Source organism: Microtus oregoni, unplaced genomic scaffold, assembly GCF_018167655.1.
Source record: "Microtus oregoni isolate MIOR12 unplaced genomic scaffold, Mior012 000050F_014, whole genome shotgun sequence".
In the NCBI taxonomy this organism is placed as follows: Eukaryota; Metazoa; Chordata; class Mammalia; order Rodentia; family Cricetidae; genus Microtus; species Microtus oregoni.
In genome coordinates this window covers 72,129-89,228 of record NW_024543238.1, presented here as the reverse complement: position 1 = coordinate 89,228, position 17,100 = coordinate 72,129, and the positions used below count along the sequence as shown (strand labels likewise).

At 43.2% G+C, this 17,100-nt stretch overlaps 1 long non-coding RNA gene across 2 annotated transcripts in view; it reads right to left on the bottom strand.

Annotated features, from left to right (window-relative positions):
- The window catches only part of LOC121436982, a 31,087-nt gene that overhangs the window by 8,658 nt on the left and 5,329 nt on the right, over positions 1-17,100 (bottom strand). For both annotated transcript variants that reach the window (XR_005972903.1, XR_005972902.1), the window contains one exon: positions 15,974-16,068. This is a non-coding gene — a long non-coding RNA (uncharacterized LOC121436982). The remainder of the gene's footprint in view (positions 1-15,973; positions 16,069-17,100) is intronic.

Genomic DNA, 17,100 nt, shown 5'->3' with positions numbered 1-17,100 from the left:
AGCCGGCCTGGAACTCACTATGTAAAGCAGGCTGGACTGGGACTTTTCATCATCTTCCTTCCTTTTTCTCTTTAGTGCAGAGATTTTGGTCACTCCGTACCACACTTATCTTGCAGTTTATTTTTCTAACCCCTTCATTTCTAAACTGATGATTAAGTATTATTTTATTTTACATAGTGGACAATTTGGGTTTCTCTCTGAAGGTAAAGAATAATCTTATTTCTTTCCAAGAAAAATCACAAAATGTAGGCAAGCTGTAAGTTTCGGTGACTGTCAGGAGGAACAAAATGGACTAGAGAGGTAGAGAAGGTCATTGCCTTTGAGTTAAGGTTCCAGAATTCAGGAAGGTTCAATAAGCAGCTGCATTGGTGGTGGAGCACGTTTAGGACAATGGTTTTCCCAAAAAGAACGAGATGTCCACAGTGTCAGGACAGGCAGGCTTAGGATTTTTACTGGGGTCTGGAAAAAGTAAAAAGAAAAGTGACACCTTTGATTTATAATTCTGAAACGGTAAGGGGCTGGGTAAATTGTTCTGTTCTTGCTTCTTTGTTTGTTTGTTTTTTGACTTGCAGATGGTTCAGTAAGGAAAAGTGCTTACTTCGAGGGCAAGCCTGATGATCTGAGTTCAGATCTCAGAGCCCATGTAAAAGCCAGATGTGGTGCTCACATCTGTAATCCCAGGATTCCTACAGCAAGATGGGAGGTATAAGCATGAGAACTGGCTGAAAGATTGTGGTCCAGGGACCCTGGAGTACACAGTGTATGCGGCAGAAACTAGAGAACTCTGCCTCAAAAGGTTGAAGACAAGAACTGGCTCCAAAATAATTTGTTCTCTTACCTCCTCTCTTGTACGATGACATTTCCATACCTGTGATCACACAAATGTGTGCTCATACGCACACACACACACACACACACACACACACACACATTGGTGTACTTAGTACTATAGATCTCTAAGCAGCTGTCATGGTGACCAATTATTTGGGGTTAAAAAGTGTGTGTGTGTGTGTGTGTGTGTGTGTGTGTGTACCTTTCAGGGAACCAGTTCCAAGGTGCATGTGTGCCGATCAAAGACAGTTTGTGATGATTGGTTCCCTCCTTTCACCTCATGGGTCTGGGTATTGAACTCAGTAGGCAGGCAGGATTACATGTGCCTGTCTTTTTCCATTGAGTCACCTGCAAATTGAAATATTTCAATACATATGTGCATTTGTATACAAATTTAACAGCTTCATGTGGAGTTGGTTTTGGTGAATCTTCCATATTTATCTGGAGAGTGAGTAGGTTGTCTTCTATCAGGTTTCAGAAATTCATTGAGCTACATATAGGATCTACAGGGAAATTAGCTTTCATAAATCTTTTCAATGTATTATTTCCCATATGATTATTGTTGCATCGAAAGCAGTGTGTTCCAATCTACTATTGTTCCTGAGCTTTTCCTTATCCGTTGCATTAGTCAGATCTCACTAAAGCAGTGGTTCTCAATCTTCCCAAAGTTGTGACCCTTTCTTTAATACGGTTCGTCATATTGTGCTGACCTACAACTACAAAGTTATTTAATTGCTTCTCATAACTGTAATTTTGCTATTTTTATGGACAACAATGTAAATATCTTTGTTTATCTATGGTCTTATCTGATCCCTGTGAAAGGGGTCAAACTCAAAGGTTGAGAATCACTGCTCTAAAGAAACATAACTGATAGAATGTGGTCAAGCTAGTCCATTAAGGGCTATTGTCCCTGCACAGAAAAGCCATAAATGGTAGTTGTTCAGTCAACAAGACTGGATGTCTCAGAGGTTGTCATTTGGCATGGGAGTTCTAGAGGATTCTTAGGGACCTGCTATTAGTCTTTGTTCAGTATTGGACTCCCCAAAACATAGGTTCACCTCCAGCCAAGGCCTCAGAAGCAGGGTAGATGAACTTGCTGGTAAGAATGAGGGCACACAAAAGCAAAAGCTTTCCTCTTCCATGTTATTTGATGTGGTCTTCCAACAGAGATATTGCCCAGATTAGGGTGGGTCTTCTCACCTCAAATAATTCAGTGAAGAAAATCTCCAACGGGAGTGTTCAGATGCTTGAGTTTTAGTTGATTTCAGATATAGTCAAGTTGAAAACCAAGATTAGCCATCACATTCCTCAAAAAAAACTGCCCATGATTGCTATATCCCTTGAAAAAGTAACATTTTGCCACTAAAGTTGAGCCCATAGAATTATTGTGGGTTTCAAAGATATCTCTTAATTGCATATTCTTTTAAGCATTTCTCAAATATCAGAATTTTTATCTCAGGTTTCCTTTTATTTGTAATTGGCTACTATGTTTTTGTTCATTTCTAAGTGTTCAGTGTAACATTTAAGGGGTATGTGCTTTAAAAGTCAGTAGTTATCTTAACAGGCAACCTGAAGAGTATTTTCTTTGCTTGATAAATTCATATACATTTACATTTCTTATGATATCAGTACGCTTGGTCATTTAGAATCATCTGTTCTATTATATAAGTAGCACTTACCTTAATGATGTCTGTGAGATGCTCTGTATCCTAGATACAAGAATTCCTTGATCTTGTGCATGGTTTTCAAACTTGTATTTCCCCATCAGGGCATTGTCTTCATTTATCAACCATTACTTGGAAGAGTGTACATCTGACACTTGATGGACGTCCTAACAACACGCTTCTCAACTTATGAAAAGAGGTTTGTTATATCTAAGAAGTTTGGTTTTTATTGTTTTTATTGAGCTATACATTTCGCTCCGCTATCCTACCTTCCTATACTCTCCCCTTCCTCCTCTCCTTTGACCCCCCCCCCCACACGGCCAGTTTTCTCAGGAATTCTTATCTTTTTCTCCTTCCTATGTAGACCGGCAATGTCTCTCTTCCTTCTCTAGGTTGTCTGGGGTTGTGGAAAGTAAGCTGGTTTTTCTTTGCTTTATGTCTAAAAGTCACTCATGAGAGAGTACATATTACATTTGTCTTTCTGGGTCTGGTAAGAAGTTTGTTTTTAATCCATGTTCCTGAGCTTGAAGGTATTTAGGTTGTCTACTTATTATATTGTCTATTTAGATTGATTATTCAGTTTTAACTTATTTTTATTTTTCGTCATGAGATTGGAGTGTATTTGTGTGTGAAATATGTACACATGAATTCACATGCCCATGGTGGCCAGGAGAGGACACTGGTTCCCCTGGATCTAGAGTCACAGAAAATTGTAAGCCACTCAGGTCCTCTGCAGTGGCACAGTGCACTTTAACCCCTGAGACATCCCTGCAACCTTACTTAGACCTGCTTTCTCTCAGGGTGCATTCTCACAGAGCCCAAAGGTCTTCAAAGGCATTTTGCTCTCAGAAAAAGTCTAGGGCACAAGGGAGGATGGGCAGGGCATCTCTATATGCAGCTTGTGCCAGATTGTGGTCATAGAAACCAAGATGACATTTATGGAACACAAGAATACATGACAAGGACAGCAGACGTTCCCCGCCCCCAATAATGGGACTGAGCTGAGAGTGTGAGTGCCCTATGGTGGGGGCTGACCCCTATGGACACAGGAAGATAAAACTCTTAGATGCAAGCCAGAAAATGCTGCTTCACTTCCTGAGGGAGAAAGACATGGAGGCTTCTGGATATACAAGCATGTACCCGTCCTGATTCAGAATGACCATAAACCATTTTCTGGGAAAAGGTGGGGTGTTTGTGGAAAATAAAATAGGCATCAGTGCCTGCACTCGCCCAACTCCCGGCTCTGTGAAAAGGGATGTGAATGGCTCATCCACAAATCTCTTGAACCTGTAGTGATAATGCCTGCTTAAACCATCACCAGTGATAAGCGTGAATGTCTCAGATGGATGTGAAAAGACTCCTTTGACAGACTTGCTAAGAATGTGATTTGAACATAAAAACTTTTATTGATTTTATAGAGCTATACATTTTTCTCTGCTCCCCTCCCTTCTTCTCCCCTCCCCTTTTATCCACTCCCATGGTCTCCATGCTCCAAATATACTCAGGAGATCTTGTCTTCTTCTACTTCTCATGTAGTTTAGATCCGTGTATGTCTCTCTTAAGGTCTTCATTGTTTTCTAGGTTCTTTGGGATTGTAGCACAAACTTTTCTAGATTTTAACAGAGACTTTTCTCTGGGCACCAGGCTGGTGCCAAATACTTAGAAATGTACTTTAACAAATTCTGTTGATTACAATTTCAACATAATTTCTTTATAGATCCTCTGGGAATTTCACATCATGAACCCAAATCTGTTTGTTTTGAGGTACCTGCATATATGCCCCTCACCCAACAAGAGAATAAGCCACTAAAACAAAGGTAAAGCAAACGAAAATCTGAACCCAAGCCAACGACCAACCTCTTTGCCCCTCGATCTTTCCCCCCTATACAACACATCTGGTCATTCATCTTAGTGGCATTGGGATCCTTGGTGATCACATACCACACCATTTTGTCCAATCAGCTCTTGTTGCAAACATTTATTGCAATGAGTCTTTTGTCTCATTTGTGGCCTCTGGTTTCTGGTACCCATCGTCAGTGTACCCTCACCAAAACTCACCTCAGACATTCCGGGTCCACCATGAGTAATGGAGATCATACAGGTATCATTCCAGAAGACCTGTCCCTTTACGAGTTCCAGCCAGTTAATGATGGGGGAGATGTTAGGATGGGCCAACCCAAGGCCCTGAATATGGGCCTAGGATGTAGTTGAGCTTGTTAGTCCAGCCCACTTGAGATACCCCCCTCAGGCTAGGGGCAGAGCAGCTGTCCTATGGCCATGCCATCAGCACCCGTTCTTGTGAACAGACTTCACTGTGGTTTCCCAGCCACCCAGACCCGAGTAATCACACAGAAACTATATTAACAAAACAGCAGCAATGCAGGCCCCACAGATCGGCATGGCCCCAGTGTCATCATGACACTCAGACACCAGCATGGCCCCAGGTGGTAGTCCAGATCTCTAACAACCACATGGCCTTCAATGCTGACAAGAGCCATGGACATGAACTCAGACCCTGGCCTCTGTAGGGCCACAGAGCCAGACAAGACCCTTGGCAGCAGCTCGGGAATGGACAACACCAAGGCCCCGGTTGGCAGCATGCGTCTCTCAGATCAGGGACACTCCAGTGAGAGCACAGCCCTAGGACACCAACAAGGCCAGTGGACACAGCCCAGACTCCAGGCTTCTGTGTACCCTTTAGTGGCAGCATGGACCATGGACATTAACACATACCCAGACATATCATTTAAAAACAGCTTGAGTCCTGATGGTTGGCGTGGTAAGAAGACCACCCACCTCAGCTTGTTCCTCACCACCTTCCCGTCCTCCATTGTCCCTCTTTTCATAGCTCATGAACCATTCGGCTGCTCCTTCTCTCCCATTTCTCCACCACACATTTTGCTCACCATAATGGCTTCCTGGAAGTACCGGGTCGACCTGTGAATGTCTTCCCGCCAGCCCAGGCTTTGACAATGCAGGCTTGCCTGTGGGTGTGTGGCACCTGCCTGAACAGAATGGTGTCAGGCAGCCTGGGGATATCTTCAAGGCACCCAATGACTGCAATGTTTTAAAAATTGTGTGTATATGTTGTAAACATTGCTGCTCAGATGGAAAGGGATCCTGGCAGTCGGGAGGCAAGGAATACCACAATTCACCATAAGCTTAGGAATGCACAGCCCTGCTTCAGGGAAAGTTTTCCCCAAATGAACAGCTCTGCACTGATAGTTGAGGGTTTCCCCAGCCAAGTTGTTGCAGCTTTGTTGTTACAGTCTCTGAGAGATTGGTTAGCTTTTTGCCGAATTGGTCAGTGGAAGAGTGTGTTTCTATGGCTTTGGTGTCAGGGGCAAAGTGTGTTTCTTTCACTGGCCTGTTTAACCTTTTGTCTGTGGTTTCAGGGCCAGTGAATTGATTCTAATCTCAGGGTCAGTGTATGTTTCTTTTGCTCTGGTTTCAGGATCAGGGTGTGCTGCTTTGGACAGAAATGGGTGTTGTTTCCCCTAGAAACAGATATGCAGTCCATTGTGGTCCACCAAGTGAGTGCTGAGAACCCAGCCCAGGTCTTCTATAAGAGCAGCAAGTCCTCTTAACCATGGAGCCATCTCTGAAGTCCAAGTCATCGAACATTAAATGTAATTACTATTTTTCTACTTTTCCCCATAATGACAATAGACATCTTCTTATACTCAGGTAGGTATAAGTTTCATTATTATTTACCAATCCATAAAGTTTCATTTCTATGTTCCTTAGGTTCTCAATCCCAACCACTGCCCTATCCTGTCTGCAGGAAAATACAACAATCTGATATCATAGATAAATTTATATATGCTGGAATGTATTAGGATAGAACCAGAGTTCAGAGACATCTGGCCTTCATTCATCTTGAATATATGTTTAAATTTATCTATTTTGTTGCCCATGATCATTGTTCATTCTTACTATTAAATGGTGTCGCAATGTATAGCTACGCTGAAACTTTGATAATTTAGTTTTATTTCATGTGTGTATATGCTCGCCTACATATAGGTATGAAGAGCAAATGTATTTCTGGTGCCTGTGGAGGCCAAGAGAGGGCATTGGATCCCTTGGCACCATAGTTACAGACAGTAGGGAGCGCCATGCCAGTTTTGGGAAATGAGTCTTTTACCTGTTGGCTATTGTTTAGGTTGTTTTCAATTTCAGTGTCTTGTATATAAAGCTGGTGTGAACTGAAATAAATAAATCATTAAAAGAAAATATGTCCTCTTTCTCCAGGTTATATATTTGGGAATGTGATGGCCAGATGACAATTAACATATGAAGACATTGGGAAATACTTTTCCAAGTCTCTGTCCTGTTTTCCATGGCCACCAGCAGTGGGTATGAGAGTTTCATCCTCCACAACCTGCCAGGTCTTTGTATGACAAGTCTTTATTTCTGAGTATTTTATGGGGGTGTCGACAGTCCCCTCAGAGTCATCTGTCTCTCTTCCTTAAGTGTTAAGGATGTTGCTGCTGTATGTTTCTCTTAGTGGAGCATCTACTCACCCTTCTGGCCAACTTTAATTTCCTGAATTGTCTATTTTCTCAGTGACTCTTTTTGAGGTTTTATGCATTCTGGAAACAAGAAGACTGTCATCTGATACACAATTTCCAACATTCATTTTCCCAGGTAAGAAAAATATGTTTCTAACATATATTTGGTAGAGTGGACATATTCTCACTTTATGGAGTTCTTAACAATTCAGTTGTTCATTTAATGAAAGGGGGTTTGTCATATCTAAGAAGTTTATCTATAATTCATTCAATTGTTTTCTGCTACATGATTCATATTTAGGTTGTATTTTGGATCAATTACCTTTTAGATTATTTTCACTATTTACTGAGTGTCTGCCTGTATGTCTGTGTGTGCCATATGTACGTTTGAGTTCAGTTGCCCACCGAGACCAGAAAAGACTGTCAGTTCCTCTGGATCTGGACTTATAGGCAACTTTGGGCCCCCATATAGGTGCCTGAAACTGAAGTCAGGTCATCTGCAATAGCCAAAGGCACTCCTAACCTCGAAGATGTCTCTCTAGTCCTGTGTAGATCATTTGTTCATTTTGGGTTGACTTTTGTATCCTGTGACTAACAACTTGTCTATATTTATAGTTGTGCATGGGGATGTCTGCTTGTCCCAAATAAGACAGAAAGACAGGGCATTGAAGGGGATATGAGAGGAGAAAGAGTCTCTCACCCTGTGATCTAATTTATATTTTTATAACTGACACTCAAGAAACCTCAACCCAACTGATAGAGCCGAAATTATCTACAGATATAATGCAGCTTTTTCTAAGACATCTCAAAGAAAGTTTTAAAATAACAAAATATAAACTAGAGTCTGAAGATAGGGTTCATTCTTTAATTTCTCTGGATGTCTTCCAGAGGATCTAGGGTTGATATGCAGCACCTACCGGATGGTTCACAAGTGTCTGTAACTCCAGTTCCGAGACATCTCAAACTCTGGTGCCCTCTGTGGGCAGTAGGTACTCACTCATGTGGTGCATATATTCCCTGTGGAAAAACATTAAACAAATAAAAATAAATTAATGAATTGTGCTTACTTAGGACAAGAATACTTGTAAATTCACCTAATAACCTTACAATTTAATTTACTTAAAGAAATTTTAAAAGGGATAAGAACATTTCAAAAGATTATTTTTTCATTTTTGACTTTTGAATAACCAATTGTATATTTTTTCCTAATGGGAAAACAGAACCCATTTAAAGACTCAAAGTATTCTTACATGTAATTTTAAACAATGTAACTTTGAGAGCCATAAAAATCTTCACATTTCTCACTCTCCTGCCCTCCTCACACACCATTGGCAATGACACCCAATCTCATGTCTCTCTCTAGTCCTCACTCAGGCCTTCATGCATGAGCCATCCATATTCTATGTGAGCTTCTGTCCAAAACATTAATAATCCCACAACCTTTGCTGTATTCTGGCTTTTCCTGAAATTCTTTTATGCAGCTTAGTCATAGATCCACCTTCACCAGGGTCAAGGTTATTAATGGGACAGGGTGATCCTCAGGCTGCTGGTCACTGTACTGGGCTGTTCCTCCCAAACACCACAGGGAGTCCCAGAAACACTCGGTGAAGAGCATATGCCTGCTTCACTGAAGTGTCTTTGTGTCTTTGCTAAAGGTGTCCCCTCACACATGTGTGACTCTTCTGTCCCCTTCATATTCTTTTCTGTCTTATTGTCATTTCCAATCAGGCACGCTGTCTTCATTTCTCTATGTTTATAAGGAGTTTGGGAAGTCAGGTGTTCATCCTCCAAGGTTGTCCCTTTTCAAGGTTGTTTTCAAGCTGCGGTTCTTCATATTCCTATGAGTTCCAGGATAAGCCCATTAGTTTATGAAAAGTCTGTTGAGAGTTCTCTTGGTATTGCACTGGATCTACAGATCTGTTTAAGGAGAACAGACACATGCATATTCCATCGCATGAAGGTGATTGTAGCGTGAGTTCTAATTGGTCTTAATAATAAAATCGGGAGTCAGATATTAAGTATTTGGAGCTATAAGATCAGAACAGCAGAGCAGCCAGACACTAGTTCTTTCCTCGACAAAATCCTCAGACCAAATGGAGCATCCTGTCTCTACAAGACCTCAGACTGACTGCCTGAATCTCCTATCTCCTCCCACCTTATAGTCCTCTCTTGGCCCAGCCATATCCCTTTCAGTCTCCATCGCCCTAATGCTGGGATTAAAGGTGTGTGACACCAAAGAACTTTGCTGAAAGATGTGAGTCACCACTACCTGACTTTGTTTATTTTTTAAACTGGATCAATCTTATGTAGCCCAGGATGGCCTTGAACTCACAGAGTTCTGTTTCTTTTTTTTTTTATTGAGAAAAAGAGAAAAAAAAACAAGTTTCCACCTCCTCCCAGCCTCCCATTTCCCTCCCCCTCCTCCCCCCTTACGCCCCCTCCTGCCCCCCTTCTCCCCCTCTCCCCACTCCTTTCCCCCTCCCTCTCCAGTCCAAAGAGCAGTCAGGGTTTTCTGCCCTGTGGTAAGACCTAGGACCTCCCACCTCCGTCCATATCTAGGAAGGTGAACATCCAAACTGGCTGGGCTCCCACAAAGCCATCACATTACTTAGGATCAAACCCCCGTGCCATTGTCCTTTGCGTCTCATCAGCCCTCATAGTTCGCCATGTTCAGAGAGTCCAGTTTTATCCCATGCTTTTTCAGTCACAGTCCAGCTGGTCTTGGTGAGCTCTCAATAGATCATCATTATATATTGTGATGCTTAAATTATCCCATAATGTGCCCATGGGAGGACACACATTCAGGTGGACCTGCTCTTCACTTGTTATCTGCCTAGAACTCTGGATTATCTGACCATCCCTGGAAGACTGTCACCAGCAAATGCTAATTGTCAGTGACACTTTGTGTCCTCTGTCTATCAATGTCTGGTCTCTTCTATGAGAAGAACAGCAGGACTGCAGAGAGAACACGCAGAATGTTGACAAGAAGCTGACATGAGCCCTTGTTTCCAGTATGTGAGTCATCAGTGCCACCAGTGTGTGTGTGTGTGTGTGTGTGTGTGTGTGTGTGTGTGTGTGATGTGTACATGGGTGTGTATAGGAAGGGTCTGTGAGATGAACAAAGAAGAGGAAGATGTCACTGCACATCTTTGACTTGACTGGATGCAGACAGACTACTCCATCCCTATATTCAGTACAGTAGAGTGCATGAGCGTTCTCATCTGCCTTCCTCCCCTCTCCATGAGATTTCTCTCCTCCTTCTCTGCCTTCTAGTAGAACAGGGGAGAAAACAGTGAACTCTCCATGCAGAACCAACTCCTGGAGAAGAACCAAGTGTGGTGTGGTCTTGTCAGCCTGTTACCTGAGCAAGAGTGACAAGATCATGTGGGACTCACCAGGTGAGTCATTTCATTTTCTCTTCCCATCCGTGTGACCAGCAGCTGGTCTGTGATGCCTTGTAGGAACACATCTTGTTGAGCAGGTAGCAGCAAAGAGCAGCACTCTTTGGAACAATGGCATTCATAGACTCCCCAGATGACTGAACCCTGTAGGGGTCCCTTTAAATGACCAGGACTGAAATGGAAGCCATCCCCATCAGACCATTTCCCCGAATGGGCCATGCATAACTGCATCACATTTGCAGGGAGTACTTATTAAAATGGTAGATATCTGTGACCACAACAGACACTGAATCAAACCCTGGGAAGTGGGGTGTGGCATAGCCACTTCTTTCTGATGGCTGTCCATGTTAAAACGTGTTGCTAGTGGGTTTGATATTCTGTCTTCCAGGATATGGAGTCACAGACTGTTTAATTCCATACCATGTCCTCTTGTTACTGCCTTAAATATCGGTGTCTTATATGGCATATCAAATAGGCAAATCAATTCCTTTAGATATGTTTATCCAGCTATTCACATACTGGCCTCTTTTGTGGGCACCGTGTTTCTGCACTGAGAAGATTACCACGGATCTTGGAGTATTGTGTTATATGGGTAAACTGTCAGGAAGCAGAGGAAAGCAGTCCTAGATACACCTGAGATCATGCTGTCCCTCTTTCCTTCCCACAGACGATTTTCATAGTTCTCCTCTTGGAGTTCTGCAGTGTTTCTCTGACAGTCTTTGTGTCCCCTTCTGTGTTCTTTGGGATGGATCCTTAGAAGAAAGATCCCAGGTCCCCAGAATGCACGCTTGAGGTTTTCACTAGCATAAGACCCATCCATAGGCTTGGAGAACAGTTGCATTTTCTCCAGCAATGGAGAAGAGTGTCTTTTTGCTATCAGACTACCCATGGGGAGAGCTGAGAGGAGGGGACTGCTATGTGAGAAACCTGTGGTGAGCATTTCCTGAAATCAGGAGAGTTACATGCTCAGACTAGACCCCTCTGCCTGTCTTTGTCTTTGAAGACGTGGTTCCTCTTCCTCTCTGTGTCCTGTAGCTCTGGTTCTAGTTCCACAGTGTGGGAAAGGGAAGTCACATGCTTGGTGTAACCTCAATGTCCTCCTTAAACAAATTGCTTTCTTATAGATCATCCATACTTGGTTAAGTATGGAGACATGTTAACTGCACTATCACATGGAAAGCAGAATCAGAAAAAAATCTATTCCGCACCCAGGATAACTTCCAAGACAGACACCACACAAGGTTTATCCTCCCTCCCCTCTGTAAGGGAGATATAGCCAGGAGCAGGGTGGGGCCTTATAGCTATCACTATGGGAAGGATGGGCCAAATTTTCCTTGGTTTCCAAGGCAGCATTTGTTTTTCTTTGTGGACCAGACAGTTTAAGGCAGTCTCTTTGAATGGTTTCCATGGGAATCCACTTGAGCAGATCAAAGAAGGGAAAAAGGAATTGTGTGAGACATGTAGATGTGGGGTTAGAATGATGATGCCTGGCCCACCATAAACTACTAATTCACAGAAATAAATTGATGACATGGCTGAAGAAAGTGTGTGTGTGTATGTATGTTTGTGTGTGTGTGTGTGTGTGTGTGTGTGTGTGTGTACGTTCACTAAATCTTGTATAATTCCTGTGTGCTCAAGGCCTTTACAGTTTCAGTATACAGTTTCAGTATCCATGAAGAGAACCAAAAGGGGACTACTGTCTTCTGAAGAGCACATTATTTCAGACAAGTAACTTGAATGGCCTCCTGCTCTCCCCAAATGTCACACAGTAGTCTCTTCTATTAATGACTGACATCTTGGAACCGATTCTAGTCTATGCACTTATGAGTACTCAGCCAACCACAATTCTCCCTCTGCAGCTTGATGGGGCAGAGGAAATCCCTTATAGGACGGTGGTAGTTTGAATGAGGATGATCTCCATACGCCTCTTTTGGTGAATGTTTCAATCCCAATGGTGGATGGTTTAAGAAAGATTAGGATGTGTGGCCCTATTGGACGAGGTTTGTCACTGGGTGTGAGTTCTGATGACTCAAAAGCCCTCTGCCTCCTGCCTGTGATCAGGATGTAAACTCTCAGTTTCTGCTACAGTGCCCTGCCAGGCTGCCTGCTGCCATGCTGCCCACAGTGATGGTACTGGACTAACCCTCTGACACTGAAAGCAAGCTCCCAATTTAATGCTTTGTTCTGTAAATTCTCTTCAGCACAGCGCCTCTTCCCAGCAATAGAACAGTAGCTCAGTCAATGTCCTGTGGCTGTCAAGGGACTTGGGGTTCCTGCTTCTTTTCATCTGTGTTATCTCTTCTTGTAGGGCTCAGGGGATAATTTCTCTTTCAGTATCTAGTTAGTGGCTCCAAAATGAGGGTGAGGTAAAGGAAATACTTTGGAAACCTTCGTGCAACAGAGAAGGGACCCCAAGCTTGGTCTAAATCGTAAGGGTGAATACATATTACATCTAAACCATATGCAGACCATATTCATGGAAAAGTACATGGCAACCACACCACAAACACCAGGTTGCTCTTGGAAGTCCCCAGCAGGCATGGTGCAACACAATTGCAGTGACTGACCAGGATACAACTTGCCTGGGAGGCAGCGATCTGGGGACTGTACCACAGCCTCCTGGAGAGGAGATGGAAAGTCTAGGAAATCCATCCATTCCAGTGTCAGGGGATTCAAGGTGACCACCACATTCATATTCTCTACAGAGCACCACTCTGTATCCCGTGTGCACTGCCCACTTTACACTCAGGGAGGATGAAGTGAGTTGTGGAGCACTACAGTTGCTGCAATCCATAAATGGAACTGCTCTAGTATTGTATCAAGTTTCCAAACACACTGAAAACGCATTGCTATTCCATAAAACATCAGCCCCTTTAAAAAAAATAAATGTAGGCATGTAGTTTGAATGCCACCTCCTGGCCATAATGGGGACTACATCAGTGAGAGTCTTGGGCCCAGTGGCGTCTATGTTTGGGTGGGAGGGAACATTGGCTGTGACCTGGACTTGAAGGGACCTTACCTCTGGAGATAAAGCAGTGTTTTTTCACTTCAGTATATTTTCCTGGTACATAAACCTTGACATCTTAGGTATATCAAATGTAAACCCAAGATTGGAGACCAATCCCAGTCTAAGGCTAACATAAAGCAGCCTCATTAGATAGAGATGGTGGAGCTCTGTGTGCAAACACACACACACATATGCACACAGGCATGCACAGAGCATGAGAGTAGATTCCATTTGTCCTTCTACTTCATTGCCCAGAAACGGAACACAATGACTACTTCTAAAGTACAGAAGGTATAAACATCGTTTATCCAGTGTGTCGTTGTGTGCCCGTGTGCATATGTGTGTGCTTCTGCAATTGTATGCATACATGCATGTGGCCAGGGGACAGAAGGCAGCCTCCGGTGTTGTACCTCAGGCGCCATCCCCCTGAAGCTTTTCTTAGACAAGGTTTCTCACTGGCCTGGAACACGCAAGGCAGGCTGGGTTGGCTGGGCAGCACACTCCAGGGATAGGCTTGCCTCCACCTTCACACACAAGCAAGTCCCACCACACCTACTACTTTTCCTGCTGTAGTTTAACTTCATTTTCTTGATGATGCTCTCTGTGAATGACACTCAGGGCCTCATGCCCACAAGGCCAGCAATTTATTGATTTAGCTGTCTCCCCAGCCCCACTTTCACCACCCGAGCACAAGCAATTTTCTCAGTTTACACTTTAAAGTACTTTCCTTCCTGGATACGAAATTTCAAACACCACAGGAAAGCACATGTAGTACCATAAGGAAATCTGTGTCTGTCGCTGGGCTTATTCCTACCCCTAAGGCACAGGGCTGTCTGCAGGGAAATCTCCAGAGAGTGAGCTATCTGAGTAGAGTCCCAGCCGCCATTGTCTGTGCGCCTTGCTGTATGTGGTGGTGAGGAAGTCACTTCCCCATTTAGGGGATGGTAATCTTTAATGTGTCTGCCAGGGACACACAGGGCTCTGCCTAACATCCAGTGAAAAGAGGATGGTTTCCCATGACAGAACTAAGCTGAAACTTTCCCACAGTGAATGGAATGATAATAGTCCTGCTAATTATTTTGTGTGTTTAGTGCAGAGTCTCAGAGCAGCCCAGCCCAGCCTAGGACTCTTCCCCTTCCTCCCTCAGCCTTCAGAGTGCTGCTGGACCTCCCAGCTTACCACACTGCCCCAGCTCAAGTATTCATTTTAATGTAAACACATTCTTAATGCTACTGTTTTCTTCTCTGCCCAGTAACATTTTCATTCCATTTCTACATGTATATTGTTGAATTGCCACGAAATAAGTAATTTTATCATTGATTTCCCTGCAAAAAATTTATTTTATAATGATCCACATCTCTTGAAAAACCATGTACTCTAAGATTGTTTTTCTAAGAAATTTCACATTTTCTGAGATATTTCTGGTTTTTGTTTGGTTTTCATTTTGAGGCAGGGCCTCTCTGTGCTATTAAGGCTGTTCTGAAACTTCTTAGCAGTAATGATCGTGTAACCCCAGTATTCAAATAGCTGGAAGTGCACGCATTTGCCACCTAACGCTGATGAAAACTGTTCTCATTATTGCCTGGCATTTGACCATTTTTCTTCATTGTTTCACAACAATTATTTTAATTTGTACATAATTTTAAAATGTACATAACTTAATAATAATTACGTTGTGTATATTCCTATGTGTATGTACACATGAATTCCTATGCCTCCAAAGGTCAGGAGAGGTCATACCTTCCTGGAGCTGAGGTATGGTCCTTCAAGGATGTTGGAAATGGATGCTGGAAACTACCTTGGATCCTCAGCAACAATAGAATGCACTCTGAACCACTGAGTCATCTCCCCTGCCAGACTGTAGACTGTTAGATTCCGTTACCATTTATAATGTTCATATTTTAAATTCCACTGTGTTTTCCCCTTGGTCAATGACCTGGAGTTGATGCTTCTTTTTTTTTCTTGTTTAGAATTTAGTTATACTTTTAATTATGTCTGTCTGTCTGTCTGTGGTATGCACATGATTGGCAGAGGCATTGACTCCTGATGGGGCTAGAGTTAAAGGCAGTTGTGAGCTATCTGCCATGGGGGCTGGGAGCCATACTCTCATAAACAGTAATGACTCTCTTGTCTCTTTCCTCCTCCCTCTACGCCTTGAGTGCTGGTATTACAGGTGAGGGTGAACATGCCCAGAGGGTCAAAGAACACAGAGCAATTTCCATTCTAGGCAATCATTCTGCCACGAGAGCTATGTCGCCAGTCCCCATACTGTGGCTTTTTAAATTCACCAGTGATTTCTTTTCATGGTATAGCATTCTCATTGAACAGCTACCAGAGAAATCAAGAATATAGCTGGGAATGTGTGCACAGCCAGGGGAGCAATAGCAGTGTCTAGGGACCACTTTTAAAAATCCCCAAATGTGCTCCCACCACATTTGTGAAGAGCTTGGGACCGGGCCGTCAGATGCTGGGCAGATCTAAGTGCTGTAGCATCCTCGAGTCCAGCCTCTGACAAGGACATCCTGTTCCTGAGAGCAAGTCTCCTGCCAGCAAACCTACCTTACATGCCCAGCTTCCCAAAGGTCAGCAACAAGGGACTAGAGGCTGTTGTTGTACTGTCTGTGGATGTGTGTGCACAGCCAATGACCCAGACCCTGCAGAAGAATCACAAAACAGGAAAAAGGTTGGTCAAAGAATCAGACACATCCTTAAGCTCAGTGCTGAAGACATAAAAAAAGAAAATTTGGAAATATAGCATAGTGTGTGGAAATAGAAATGACGGAGAAAGAAGAACAGGATTTCCCTTGCACGGAGATGTGAGTGTATGTGTCCTGATGTGGGGCTGTGCCTCCCTAGGAGTTTGGGGACAATGATGAAGGGATCCCAGAGATATCTGAGAAGCCGGATTCTGCATTTGGATGTCTGTACAGCAATGGTTCTCAGCCTTCCTATGCTGTGACGTGACTCTTAATACAGTCCCTCATGCGTGGTGATCCCAACCAGAAAATTATTTCTGTTGCTTCATCATCGCTGTAAAGTTGTTACAGGTAAGAATCACAATGGAAATAGTTTTGGAGATAGACGTTTGCTGAAGGGGTCAAGTCACAGGTTGAACCACTTTTCTAGAGTCAGAGAGATGTGGGACCTTCCTAGCCCCAGCAACTTTGGTTCCCTGAGCCAGGATGTCCTGGACCCATTTTCCAAACACAGGCTGGGAATTTCTCTGAGGAGAAAACAGAGTGAGACCCTCTGCTCTGAGCTGTGCTTCCCACTCTGTGAATTGAGAGCATCACACTGCTCATGTGCTAAGTTGGGGGTCTTTAGTGATAATACCTGCTTTAAATACCAGTCACAAGTTCCTGCATATGTGACAGACTAATGTTGATATATGCAATTGGAATTACAGGCTGGCCTTGAACTCAGACATCCAACTGCCTCTGTCTTGTGAATGTTTGCTCCATGCCCAGCTGTCAAAAATAAGCATTTCTAAAGGCAGTCTTCTTCTGGAGAAATAGGGACAAACAGTTGCTGCAGAATTTAGAGACTGATTTCACTTCAACTTTGCCTAAAACCTACTCACTTCCTTCATCTGTAAACCTGCCAAGAGCAGTACATGCTGTAGAACAGCATTTTCAAAAATACACTGAATTTTGGGTTCACTTTTTAAGAGACAAATGTTAGATTCT